Below are 12,909 nucleotides of genomic sequence, written 5' to 3' on the forward strand. Positions count from 1 at the left end.
AGCTGATGGCTACTGGCAGCACTATAAAATCAGCCAGAAGACCAAGTTAGGATTTGTCTCTTACAGAACACTAGGTAGCGAAGATTCTGCAGCAAGAGATTGTCAGTTTTTGTTTCAGAGTAGTGGCCGTGTTAGTCTGTATCCACAAAAAGAAAAGAGTACTTGTGGCACCTTAGAGACTAACAAATTTATTTGAGCATAAGCTTTCGTGAGCTACAGCTCACTTCATCGGATGTTGTCAGGCAAGGGGATGGAATCTAACTGGGTCTTCCATAAGAGAGTTGCCTCTATAGTGCAGACAAATGAAAGTGTGTTGTTGGGTCAGCAAGTTAAGCACGTTTCAATACATCCAGTTTCCCTGATGACAGGATTGTTAGGCCTCCACCTTATTATAAGCCTACATCCTGAACAGCAGGGAAAACTGACAGGCACAGATCATACCTTTAAAGAAAAGCACTATCTATCACTACATCAAAAGAGAAACAGACAAACAAACAAAAAATCACTAGTACTTCCCTGCTTACTTCCCTCTCTAAGATACTGTTACTGCAGCCTGAGAAGTGAAGCCATGGATATCTCCACCAGGGGATTGGTGTATCTCTAGATCAGTGGTTCTCAAACTATAGAGTGGGCCTCCTAAGGAAGGTGCGGGCATAGGCGCTGATGCTGTGGATGCTCCGGGGCTGAAGCATCCATGGGGAAAAAGTGGTAGGTGCGGAGCACCCACCGGCAACCCCCCTATCAGTTCCCCTCTTTCCCACAGTGCCTCCTGCCCGCTGGTAGGCCCCACTGATCAGTGCTTCCCTCTCGCTCCCCACACCTCCTACCTGCTGCGATCAGCTGTTTTGCGGCATGCAGGAGGCTTTGTGGGGGAATGGGGGAGGAGCAAGGGGGCAGCATGCTCGGGGGAGGGGCAGAATGGGGTGGGAAGAGGCAGGGCGGGGGCTTGGAAGAAGGGATGGGATGGGCAGGAAGAGGCAGAGTAGGGGCAGGGCCTTAGGGGAAGGGGTGGAGTGGGGGCAGGGTCTGGGGCAGAGCTGGGGGTCGAGCACCCCCGGCACATTGGAAAGTTGGCACTTGTGGGCGCGGGAATGTAACAAGGGAGGTGTGAGCTGGGTGCTTTTTTTTTTTTTAAGAGCTGAGGTGGCTGAGGCTCGTTCAGAAGGGCAGTGCACACCCAGGAGGCGGGGATGAAGGAGGCAGCCAGAGCCCTGCTGCCCCATAACTGACAGCCAGAGCCCTGCCACCTTGCTTTTGGCTCTCCTTCCCCTGGGCCCCCCAATCCCTCACTAGAAGCCAGCCCAGGCTCAGGCTCTCCTCCCTCCCCCAAAATCCCTCACCTGGAGGCAGTGGGGTTCCGTCTGTCAGCCCCGGGGCGGAAGAAGCAGCGCAGAAGTAAGTGTGTCAGTGGGGCACTAGCTCTGTTGTGAAAGGTGATATTGACAAATACCACTTTCCCCATTGCCTCCCTTACTTCTGTGCTGCTGCTGCTAGCGTGGCACTGCCTTCAGATCTGGGTGCCAGTCCAGCAGCCACTGCGCTCCGCTCTGCCTTCAGAGCTGGGTGCCAGGCCAGCAGCCACTGCGCTCCACTCTGCCTTCAGAGCTGGGTCACGGTATATGTACTTGTGTGTAGAAGGGGTATATGTGACTACGGACATAAAGAAGGGGGACCTGCTCAATTGCGTTTGAGAACACTGCGCTAGACACACCTGACTCCTGGAGGTTTTGTACACTGGAGGGCAATTTTACACATGATGAGATTGTTCTGCAGCCTGGCTGCTCCTTCAAGGAAGACATTTGTGGTTGTATGAAGTTAAGAGCCGTCTTTTAATCCGTTGTTGAAGTGTTAACTTCCCTGCTGACTGTAAAATAGCACCTATATGAGTGAAGCTAGTTTTATTCGCTATAAATATCAGTTAGTACAGTGCTGCAGAGGTATGGGGCCTGCCTGCCAATATGTGGTTTCAATGAGTCCTGGGAAGAGAAATGCTCACCATGGGGATATTGGCTAATCAGAAAAAGGTCTTTGAGTATGGAATCTCTGGATACTAATTCTTTTTAAGTAGAGAGAGGAGATAACAAAAGTGGGGACTGTTCACAGTGTAGATGGTAGCATAACAGAAGGTACAAGAAGAAATGAGCCAATCTCCATGATTCCACACAGCATTCCTGGACCAAGAATTCTCCACGTGGGACACCCCCACTACTGGCACTGGGAGTCATCTGGTGTCCTCCTCTCCCCAGCCATGTGGACTTGGGGAAAAAGAGCTGCAGGGAGGTGCCAGCCAGAGACTGAAGCTGGCAGTTGAAGCCAGGCCCAGTGGCCACTGATAATGTCATCAGACCCCCTGAAATTTTTCACACTCAATATTATCTTGCTTGTGCTAACGGGCTGTTTACTTCGCTTCCCTCCTTTCCACTTAGCTAGTCCTCTGTTAACCTAACCTTACCGAAAGGATTAAAAAAGAGTGGAATGAACATGACATTTGCCGCTATTGCATTGCTCACTCTGCTTGGGTTTTCTGTCCCTTTCCTGTATTTGTCATTTTTATTTAGACTGTAAACTGTTTAGGGCAGAAGCTATTCCTTATTCAGTTTCTACAGTGCCCAGTACAATGGCTCCCAATTTTAATTTGGGCCCTACTAGACACTATCATAATAGATTGGGATTTAAAAAAAATCCCAATGCCAGTGAGATTACAAGGCTTCAGAACAAACGGAGCGGTCAGTAGTATGCACTGTGGTATGCAGTGTTGTTAGAGCTGTTAGTCCCAGGCTATTAGAGAGACAAGGGACAAGACCTGAAGAAAAGTGCTGTGTAGTTTGAAAGTGTGTCTCTCTCACTAGCAGAAGATGGCCCAATAAAATATTACCTCATCCACCTTCTCTCTCAATAGTACCCAATGCATTTGTGTTATACTCACTAACATAGTATTTCTGCACCCTGGATGACAGGGAAGGTAGAAAGAAGAAAGTGAGCAGGAGGAAAGTATATAAGAAATTCTTAAGCTTCACAGTGGCAGGACATCTATGAGGAGCATCGGAAACAAGAAACAGCTGCATAAGAGAGATTGGATTCTTAGAGAGCTAAAGTTCGCAATAATCACAAAGGTGGAAATTAAAAACACGGGAACATGCAATAACATAAGCAGAAGAGAGGGTAAGAGGACCCTGCGGGCTGCCATTTGAAATCAGGCTTGGGAGTCTTGCAATTTGATCCATCCGTTCTGTGTTAGACCTCATCTTCATATTAGCCCAATGTCTGTCTTCCATGCATCTCCCCAACCATTCTGCATAAGAAGAACCCAAGCCGTACTCAGGTTTAACATCTGTACTGATTCTGAAGTCTCTTGCTGTCACCAGCACCACCTCCTACAGAACCAGCTGATCCCAGAGTAAATGCAAAGTCAATGGTTTCAAAACTTAGAGACACCTTGATGGGCAGTATAAAATATATGGTATATGCCTGTCTCATGTTCTGATCTAACACATTCCTTGATTTATTGAAAATAAACCTATATCTGTACAGAATCTGATCATATCTCCAAAATCACCTCCTGCAAGGGCTATTAACCCACACTAGATATAAAGTTATCACAGATGTGTAGGTTTCTAGTGTAACTCTTCTGCAAATATGCTAAGGTTTTTATTGCTGGGTTTCAGTTCATTTAAACAGTGTAAGCAGCAGACACTTAAAATTATATCATAGATAGAGCTTGCAATTAACAATTGAAACTGCAAACAAAATATCCCAATGTCAGGCTTCTTCTCTGACTGAAAGAAGTTGACTTTTGTCATAGATATTTGAGTGAGATGATCAGTAAACCTGAAAGAAATGGTCTTAGGAATTCTGGTGGAGAAGCAATTATCTTTTATATGTCATTGCTAATACACCATGGGAAAGCATGCACCAAAGGGTGGGCATTTAAGATAGAATCTTAGAAGAGTCTGATGAGATTAATGTAGTCCAAAACCATAATCTCTAATGCACTAAATGTTTGGAGACACAGTAATATACAAGGAAACTGATGGTACATAGTTAAATCATTTAGAAGAGCAGAAATGTTTTCATATTTGTTGGAAAGACTGTTCTTTGGAGAACAGTTGCAAATGTGTGTCACAATAGTCCTAACAAAAGTGAACGTTGTTTGTAATGAGATGAATCATTACCTTACTGCTGTCTATAAAGGACCTGCTCAATTCAGTGAAGGCTTTTTGGTTATTTTTTCCCCTAGCTACAGTTATATCAAACTACTGTGGAAAGTGGATGACAGTCCATCAAAGTTTGGTGGGTCCAGTGAGTTTTGTGAAGCAAAATAAAGGATACTAGTTGCTCAAGAAATCTCTGATATTTTACGTAACTCAACTTGGATACCATTTAACTCACAAAGAGTTCAATTCTACCATCGTAGAATTGACAACTATGTTGCACGAGATGGCCTTTGTATATCATTGCCTTAGTATAGAGAACCTGTTCATATCTGCCATCTGTGACTAACTGGATGCTCTAATATTAAGATTGTGGAATGAAGAGTGGGTGTAAAGGTATAGGCCAGAACTATTAAGCTTTTAGGGAGCAGTTTAACAATTTTGTTGGTTCTCATATAGGGCTTAAAAGTTAACAGCAGGGATGAAAGTTTAAATAAGCAGGCTAAGGAAACATCAGCGTATGAAAGATGCCAACACAGGAAAATGCAAAGTGGTTGGAAATTACCATTCCCCAACCACTAAGGCATAGGAAATTGCCGTTACTGCTACAGACTAGCTAAAAGCTGTGCAAAATGCTGGTCTTTGCTAAACAGCCTCTTATTTTTGTTGCCTAGTCCTTGTTCTCCCCACTCCAGTTTTCATGCCTTGACTTTTTTAAACCTATAATCTCCACAGGCCAGGAACTGACATTTATTTTAAGTGTGTACACATACCACAGTCAAGCCATCTGAAGAGTAGCCACAGGACAGCACAGAGTATAAATTGCCTTAACAGAGGTTAGTATGACAAGAAGGTGAGGGGGAGGGAAGACACTGGAGCTCCTTAAAACAAAGTTTTGATGGAAAATGGGTTTTAGTTAAAGGAAAATTTCTGGACCAAAATATCCATGTCATAAAGAACGTAATGTTTTCATCAAAGCTTCTTTATTTAAAAAAAAAAGTGAACACTGGAACATTTTAAAGAAAAAAAATGTTTCTACTTCCAGGAAAATCCCAAACCATTTTTCTTATAGCTCAACTGGGCAGAGGCAATGGCAGAATCACATTGGTGGGGGGTAAGACAATGTAGGAGCTGACTTAATGACAAGGAAAAAAAAAAGTCTTACCTGCATTGAAATAAACGTTAGACTTGCAGACCAAGAGGTGCAGAATGGCAAAAAATGGCTTCAGAGAGGGAGAAAAAAAAAACTTTATGGTGAGACACTTAAACCTTTTCCATAGGATTAGTGGATCACTGATCTGAGACTGAAGGGGAGGGGGATGGAATTAAGTAACCCTAGTGGAAGACTATTGATGTCAGGAAGTATGCAGATAAAAGTAACAAGTCAGAGGACAGTGCAGATGTCAGCTGACAAGTGAAGATTGACTTGATACAAAACCAAGTTGTTCCTTACATCTAGACAATCTGAAGTGGCAACAGAGGAGTTTGGAGGGGCAACTGCAAGTGGGGGAACACCACTTACAGATAGTAGCTAGAATAGTTATATGTAGTAGCAGGCTTCCTGAGGCTAGGTGGGTAACCTACTTTCAGTTAAACCAGCACGAGTCCAGGGAATGTCCACTGTATTTATGGAGCCAGAAGGACCCAATTACTCAAGCGGAGCTGTGTGGGCTTTGTCTTTATAGTGAGCTGTTTGATAAAACAAGATACAATGTGTATAGAGAAATTCTGTGTGGTGGCAAGCATAGTGAGAGTACTCATTATTACAGTGTTTAAGCTTTCTGAGCACACTTCAGTCATGCAACTAAAGGTAAGAATCTCCAGAGTTCAGGATGTCGTCCTCTGAGGACCTATTGAAAGCTGCATCCAATTTAAGCATCATACAAGTTCAGGGGGCAAAGCTCTCAAAAAAGCCTAGGGACTTAACTGCTTTAATCCCCATTTTCAAAAGCAACCAAGTTATCTGGGTATTTTACATTTTTACTCCATACCTCTTCCTAGGAGGAGTAAGATGGAATGTTGATGCATGTTTCAAATTAAAAAAAAAAAAAAAAAAAAAAAAAAAAGCTAAAAACTGGTAGTCTATAGCCAAAAAGTTCATTCAGTTAAGGTAGATACAAGCCATAGATTAGAAACACAGGCATATTGCAATTATAAAATGAAGTTTATTACTAGCAAATATTAGAATACATCAGTTACTATACCAGGCTACTGGACATAGAGACAGTCACAAGCCTCTAGTGTCCTATTACTATACCTAAGAAATAGTGGTTCTGAATTTACACTACTAATTTCTACAATAAGACATTAATGTTCATCTATTGAATGTTATTCTATTGGAAAAGGGTCAGCTGGTCCTCAAATGGAGCTGGAATTGTAGTTAACAGATACCCATTAAGCGATGCATCAAATGACAAGATCTTTACAGCATGCAGGTCACATACCCATGTGATCAGGCAACTTAGGACAGTAAAAGGAATACAGAGGAAGCAAGTCTGGTCTTAAAGCCCCTTGCCCATCACATATATAAATATGCATGAAAATATCACATTAAGTCAAACAGAACCTGCATTAAACAGATAAATATGGCTATGCACTGGAAAGTACAATTATGACAGCTCAGGTATTGAGAGATTTGCTGTATTTTCAGCCAGTCTAGATAAAGTTACAGGACTTGGGGCAATTGGTAGAAAAAAATTTCATCAAAGATACATGCCATCTTCAGTCCCCATGCCTCTCCAGAGGACTGAAATTTGGCCAAGACCTGGGGGATACAGCTCACCAGTGCTGATGGAACCACCCAGAAGAGGTAGTTTTTAAAATAGCATTGCTCAGTCTGTCCATTTCACTCTGGCACTAGGGATCAGATAGTTGCTGGAAAGATTGAGGTGTTCTGCCACAGCTACAGTCTCAGAGGTTGTAGACGCAGAGAGTAGAATTAGTGTTGCCAGGCTCACTCTGCAGAAAGTGCCTCTTCATAGAGATGGGTCTTGAAATGGAAACTGGGGTAGCGTTACTTGGCATTCAGATTCAGGGGGATTCCATCTATTCACCATCTCCTTCCTGTCTGCTCTCAACACCTGTAGGTTCTGTGACTTCCAGAAGCTGGGAAGGGTCTTCCTCTGGAGATTTAATGGTTTCCTCACTGATAGCAGCCACCAGCTGCTCTTCATTAGGCACCAAATCTAGCTGCCTCGGTTCAGATGTACAGATCTCTTCCACACCCGCTGCAGGGACTCCACCTCCTTCCTTGTCTTCTGTCTCATCAGCAGGGACCTGGGAATCTTTGTCCCTCTTCTCAGTTGTGAGTCCCACAGACTCTGCAGGAGGGTGGGTTTCCTCTGGTTTCACTGTAGCAGCCTCTGTAGCTTCTTCAATGCTCTGGGCTGTTTGTTTCTCATAAGCCACATTGAATCCCTTCTTACTCAGTTTGCCTCCCATGTTTGCAAGGCTACAGGAGTAGCCCAACCAAGTGTGATAAATGACTTGCTTCAGGAGACAAGATCTGGGCTGAGGACTGAGCAACCAGTGAGAGATCTGGAAGAGAAAGCTAGAAATGAGATACAGGGTAGCTAAGTTACTTAATTACTACAAGTGATCTCCAGATAGTCAAGGAGTGGTTACCCTGAACACCCAGCCAATATTAGTCAGTTGACTGTGGGAGCATTGGTTTAACTTGTACAGTGCATTGTTATATGAAGCACCACCACCACAAGATGATTAAACTATTCATCATGGGAGGAGACTACATGACCCATGAATTACAGATAAGACAGCCAAGGAGCTAAGCATGTTCATTAATCACAGCTACGTTATGAGCCAATACATCAAAACAAAAACAAAAAAAACAAGTCACAGGCACTACAAACTACTTCTGTAGTAGAGAAGACAAGAGAGGAATACAAGACTCAGCTCAGTGTCAGTTACACATGGTTACAGTGCCATATGCTGGAGTAGTAAAGAAATATTCTAAAGCCATAACTTACTAAAAATTCCCTTCTACTCAAGTACACACAACCTTCATCCGTAGAAAGTCTAGTGAGAAAAACTACTAACTACATCCCCCAAACTACCAGATTAGTAGTTAATAATAATATAACATATCTCCCTGCATTTAAAGACAAAACAAAGGACTATTTTAGCACACAACAAACAAAATAAGAAACACTCTTACCAACTCCAAATCACTTCAGTTGTTCTGCTGATTAGGTTCTAATCAGTTTCTTCTTACTCAGCAGGCTGGCCTTATAAAGCACTAGGTGGTCACACAGAACTGCTTCCCCACAAGTCCCTGAACATTAGTTCCACTGAACCAATGTCCCCTGACACCATTATTCCCTGCTAACTTGCATGAAGGAGAGAAGTGGATGATCCTTTGAAATCTTTAGAATCATGTGATTGTATCTTTATAGTCACATTTTAATGATTTATAATATTGTACTGGGCTTTAAAAGTTAATAATAAAATTAAAATTAAAATCAGTGGCCCACACATATATTCCCATTTCCATTTATATGTAACTTTACTTGGATTGGGTTTTGAGTTCACCGTGTTGCTATGTATTTGTATGTTCAAACAAACTGGGGGTGGCTGGGGAACCAATCCTGCAAGGACTTACTCTCATGTTTAACTTTATACATTGTGAATAGTCCCATTGAATTTAATGAAGTTACTCATAGTGTGCAAAATGAAGCATGTTTCTTGAGTCATACTCTTGCACAGCTGGCCAGGTGCAAGCAGAGAGATGTGTCCTAGGGGTGATGTAATTTAAACCAGTTGCACTAGCTTTGTCCAGTAACAAGCAGTTTGATGTGAAAACCCACCACCATTTCTCCTTTTCTGCCATCTGAAAGTGGCTTCGATTTGCAGAGGTTTTATTGTGGCTGCAGATTGGATGGATGTCCCTAGCAGGATCTGAGTACCTGCTATGGAGTACTGCAGAAGTGACTCTTGCTGCACCATTCATATTCAGATTTCTGGTGGGCAGTGTAATGTAGGGAGGGCACATCTACAAAATGGAAAGAGGAATGCTACTCCCGCCCCCTACTCCTCCCAAATGAACCTAAAGGCAATGATCTATGCGTCAGTGCTAATTGCATATAAGAATGATACCTGTTCATATTTTGCATATATGGCTAACATATACATACCAACACTGTAACCATGTAAAACACGTAACACACAGTCCAAGTAAAGTCACATACAAAGGGACGTGGGAATATACGTGTGGCTCGCTGATTTTTATTTTTACTTTATTATTAATTTTTAAAGCCCAGTATGAAAATACAAAAGGAACAGCTGAGAGTTCATTTAAAGAATATAAACAGCAGACACCTAAAATCATCCAGTAGATAGAGCTGGAAATTTAAAACTGAAATTGCCAACAAAATGGTCCATGCTCTCTTTCTCCTTTGATCCTTTTTTCCAATAAAAGAAGTTGATTTTTGTCAAAATGTGTGAGTGAGGTGACTAGTAAATCTGGAAGGAATGGCCTTGGGAATTATGGTGGAAATGCGATTGTCTTTCATATATGTTATTGCAAATGCATCATGGAATTGCATTTATCAAGGGGTTGATATTTAACCTGGGCTTCTAGAAGAGTCAGATGGAGTGAATATGAGCCAAAACCAAAACATTGGATGCACAAAATGTTTGGAGATGACGTACAAGTGATGTACAAGTTTCAGAGTAGCAGCCGTGTTAGTCTGTATTCGCAAAAAGAAAAGGAGTACTTGTGGCACCTTAGAGACTAAAAAATTTATTTGAGCATAAGCTTTCGTGAGCTACAGCTCAAGTCATCGGATGCATTTGGTGGAAAATACAGTGGGGAGATGCATCAAATGCATCCGATGACTTGAGCTGTAGCTCACGAAAGCTTATGCTCAAATAAATTTTTTAGTCTCTAAGGTGCCACAAGTACTCCTTTTCTTTTTGCGAATACAGACTAACATGGCTGCTACTCTGAAACCTGTCATTATGCAAGGCACTGAATTTAGCCGTATAGAGTGGAAATCTATCAACTTCATAAAAAAACTCATAAAGATACAGACAGACATCATCTTCCTCTCCAAATGCAAACAGATGGACCTCATACCAAAAGGACTGAAGGTAAAAAATCCATTACAATCTACATACCACACAGACTATGCTGACAGCTTGTGCCACACACTCTCAAAGAAACTACAGAAGCACCTGATCAACATCCTCTACAGCAAACAGGGAAAGATTAAGAATGAGCTCTCAAAACTGGATATTCTCATAAAGAACCAACCTTCCACACAAACTTCCTCGTGGCTGGACTTTACAAAAACTAGACAAGCCATTTACAACACACACTTTGCTTCTCTACAAAAGAAAAAGGACACTAAGCTATCTAAACTACTACCTGCCACAAGGGACCACAACAGTGGTTCCCGTAACCCACCCAGCAATATTGTTAATCTATCCAACTATTCTCTTAACCCAGCAGAAGAATCTGTCCTATCTCGGGGCCTCTCCTTTTGCCCCTCCACCCCCGCAAACATGATACAGTTCTGTGGTGACCTAGAATCCTTTTTTCGACGTCTCCGACTCAAGGAATGTTTCCAACACACCTCTGACCAACATATTAACCCACAGAGACCTTCCTACCAACACTACAAAAAGAAGGATTCTGGGTGGACTCCTCCTGAGGGTCGAAACAACAGACTGGACTTCTACATAGATTGCTTCCGCCGACATGCACGAGCTGAAATTGTGGAAAAGCAGCATCACTTGCCCCATAACCTCAGCCGTGCAGAACAGAATGCCATCCACAGACTCAGAAACAACTCTGACATCATAATCAAAAAGGCTGACAAAGGAGGTGCTATCGTCATCATGAATAGGTCGGAATATGAACAAGAGGCTACTAGGCAGCTCTCCAACACCACTTTCTACAAGCCATTACCCTCTGATCCCACTGAGAGTTACCAAAAGAAACTACAGCATTTGCTCAAGAAACTCCCTGAAAAAGCACAAGAACAAATCTGCACAGACACACCCCTAGAACCCCGACCTGGGGTATTCTATCTGCTACCCAAGTTCCATAAACCTGGAAATCCTGGACGTCTCATCATCTCAGGCATTGGCACCGTGACAGCAGGATTGTCTGGCTATGTAGACTCCCTCCTCAGGCCCTACGTTACCAGCACTCCCAGCTATCTTCGAGACACCACTGACTTCCTGAGGAAACTACAATCCATTGGTGATCTTCCTAAAAACACCACCCTAGCCACTATGGATGTAGAAGCCTCTACACCAACATTGCACACAAAGATGGACTACAAGCCGTCAGGAACAGTATCCCCGATAATGTCACGGCTAACCTGGTGGCTGAACTTTGTGACTTTGTCCTTACCCATAACTATTTCACATTTGGGGACAATGTATACCTTCAAATCAGCGGCACTGCGATGGGTACCCGCATGGCCCCACAGTATGCCAACATTTTTATGGCTGACTTAGAACAACGCTTTCTCAGCTCTCGTCCCCTAATGCCCCTACTCTATTTGCGTTACATTGATGACATCTTCATCATCTGGATCCATGGAAAAGAAGCCCTTGAGGAATTCCACCAGGATTTCAACAATTTCCTTTCCACCATCAACCTCAGCCTGGACCAGTCCACACAAGAGATCCACTTCCTGGACACTACGGTGCTAATACGCGATGGTCACATAAACACCACCCTATATCGGAAACCTACTGACCACTATTCGTACCTACATGCCTCCAGCTTTCATCCAGATCATACCACATGATCCATTGTCTACAGCCAAGCTCTACGATATAACCGCATTTGCTCCAACCCCTCAGACAGAGACAAACACCTACAAGATCTCTATCATGCATTCCTACAACTACAATACCCATCTGCTGAAGTGAAGAAACAGATTGACAGAGCCAGAAGAGTACCCAGAAGTCACCTACTACAGGACAGGCCCAACAAAGAAAATAACAGAACGCTACTTGCCATCACCTTCAGCCCCCAACTAAAGCCTCTCCAACGCATCATCAAGGATCTACAACCTATCCTGAAGGACGACCCATCACTCTCACAGATCTTGGGAGACAGGCCAGTCCTTGCCTACAGACAGCCGCCCAACCTGAAGCAAATACTCACCAGCCACCACACACTACACACCAGAACCACTAACCCAGGAACCTATCCTTGCAACAAAGCCCGTTGCCAACTCTGTCCACGTATCTATTCAGGGGACACCATCATAGGGCCTAATCACATCAGCCACACTATCAGAGGCTCGTTCACCTGCGCATCTACCAATGTGATATATGCCATCATGTGCCAGCAATGCCCCTCTGCCATGTACATTGGCCAAACTGGACAGTCTCTACGTAAAAGAATGAATGGACACAAATCAGACGTCAAGAATTATAACATTCAAAAACCAGTCGGAGAACACTTCAATCTCTCCGGTCACTCGATCACAGACCTAAGAGTGGCTATACTTCAACAAAAAAGCTTCAAAAACAGACTCCAACGAGAGACTGCTGAATTGGAATTAATTTGCAAACTGGATACAATTAACTTAGGCTTGAATAGAGACTGGGAATGGATGAGTCATTACACAAAGTAAAACTATTTCCCCATGTTATTTCTCCCCCCCCAACCCACCCCCACTGTTCCTCAGATGTTCTTGTTAACTGCTGGAAATGGCCTATCTTACTTGTCACCATGAAAGGTTTTCCTCCTCTTCCCCCCCTCCCCCCGCTGCTG

General features: G+C 43.2%; 1 long non-coding RNA gene across 1 annotated transcript; it reads right to left on the minus strand.

Annotated features, from left to right (window-relative positions):
* Positions 1-7,347: 7,347 nt before the first annotated feature.
* On the minus strand, positions 7,348-8,589 carry LOC119846710. Its single transcript, XR_005289955.2, has 2 exons — positions 8,326-8,589; positions 7,348-7,688 (listed from the first exon to the last, which is right to left on the minus strand). It is a non-coding gene; the product is annotated as an uncharacterized LOC119846710 (long non-coding RNA).
* Positions 8,590-12,909: the final 4,320 nt, after the last annotated feature.

The sequence above is a fragment of the Dermochelys coriacea genome, chromosome 22, assembly GCF_009764565.3.
Source record: "Dermochelys coriacea isolate rDerCor1 chromosome 22, rDerCor1.pri.v4, whole genome shotgun sequence".
Lineage (NCBI taxonomy): Eukaryota > Metazoa > Chordata > Testudines > Dermochelyidae > Dermochelys > Dermochelys coriacea.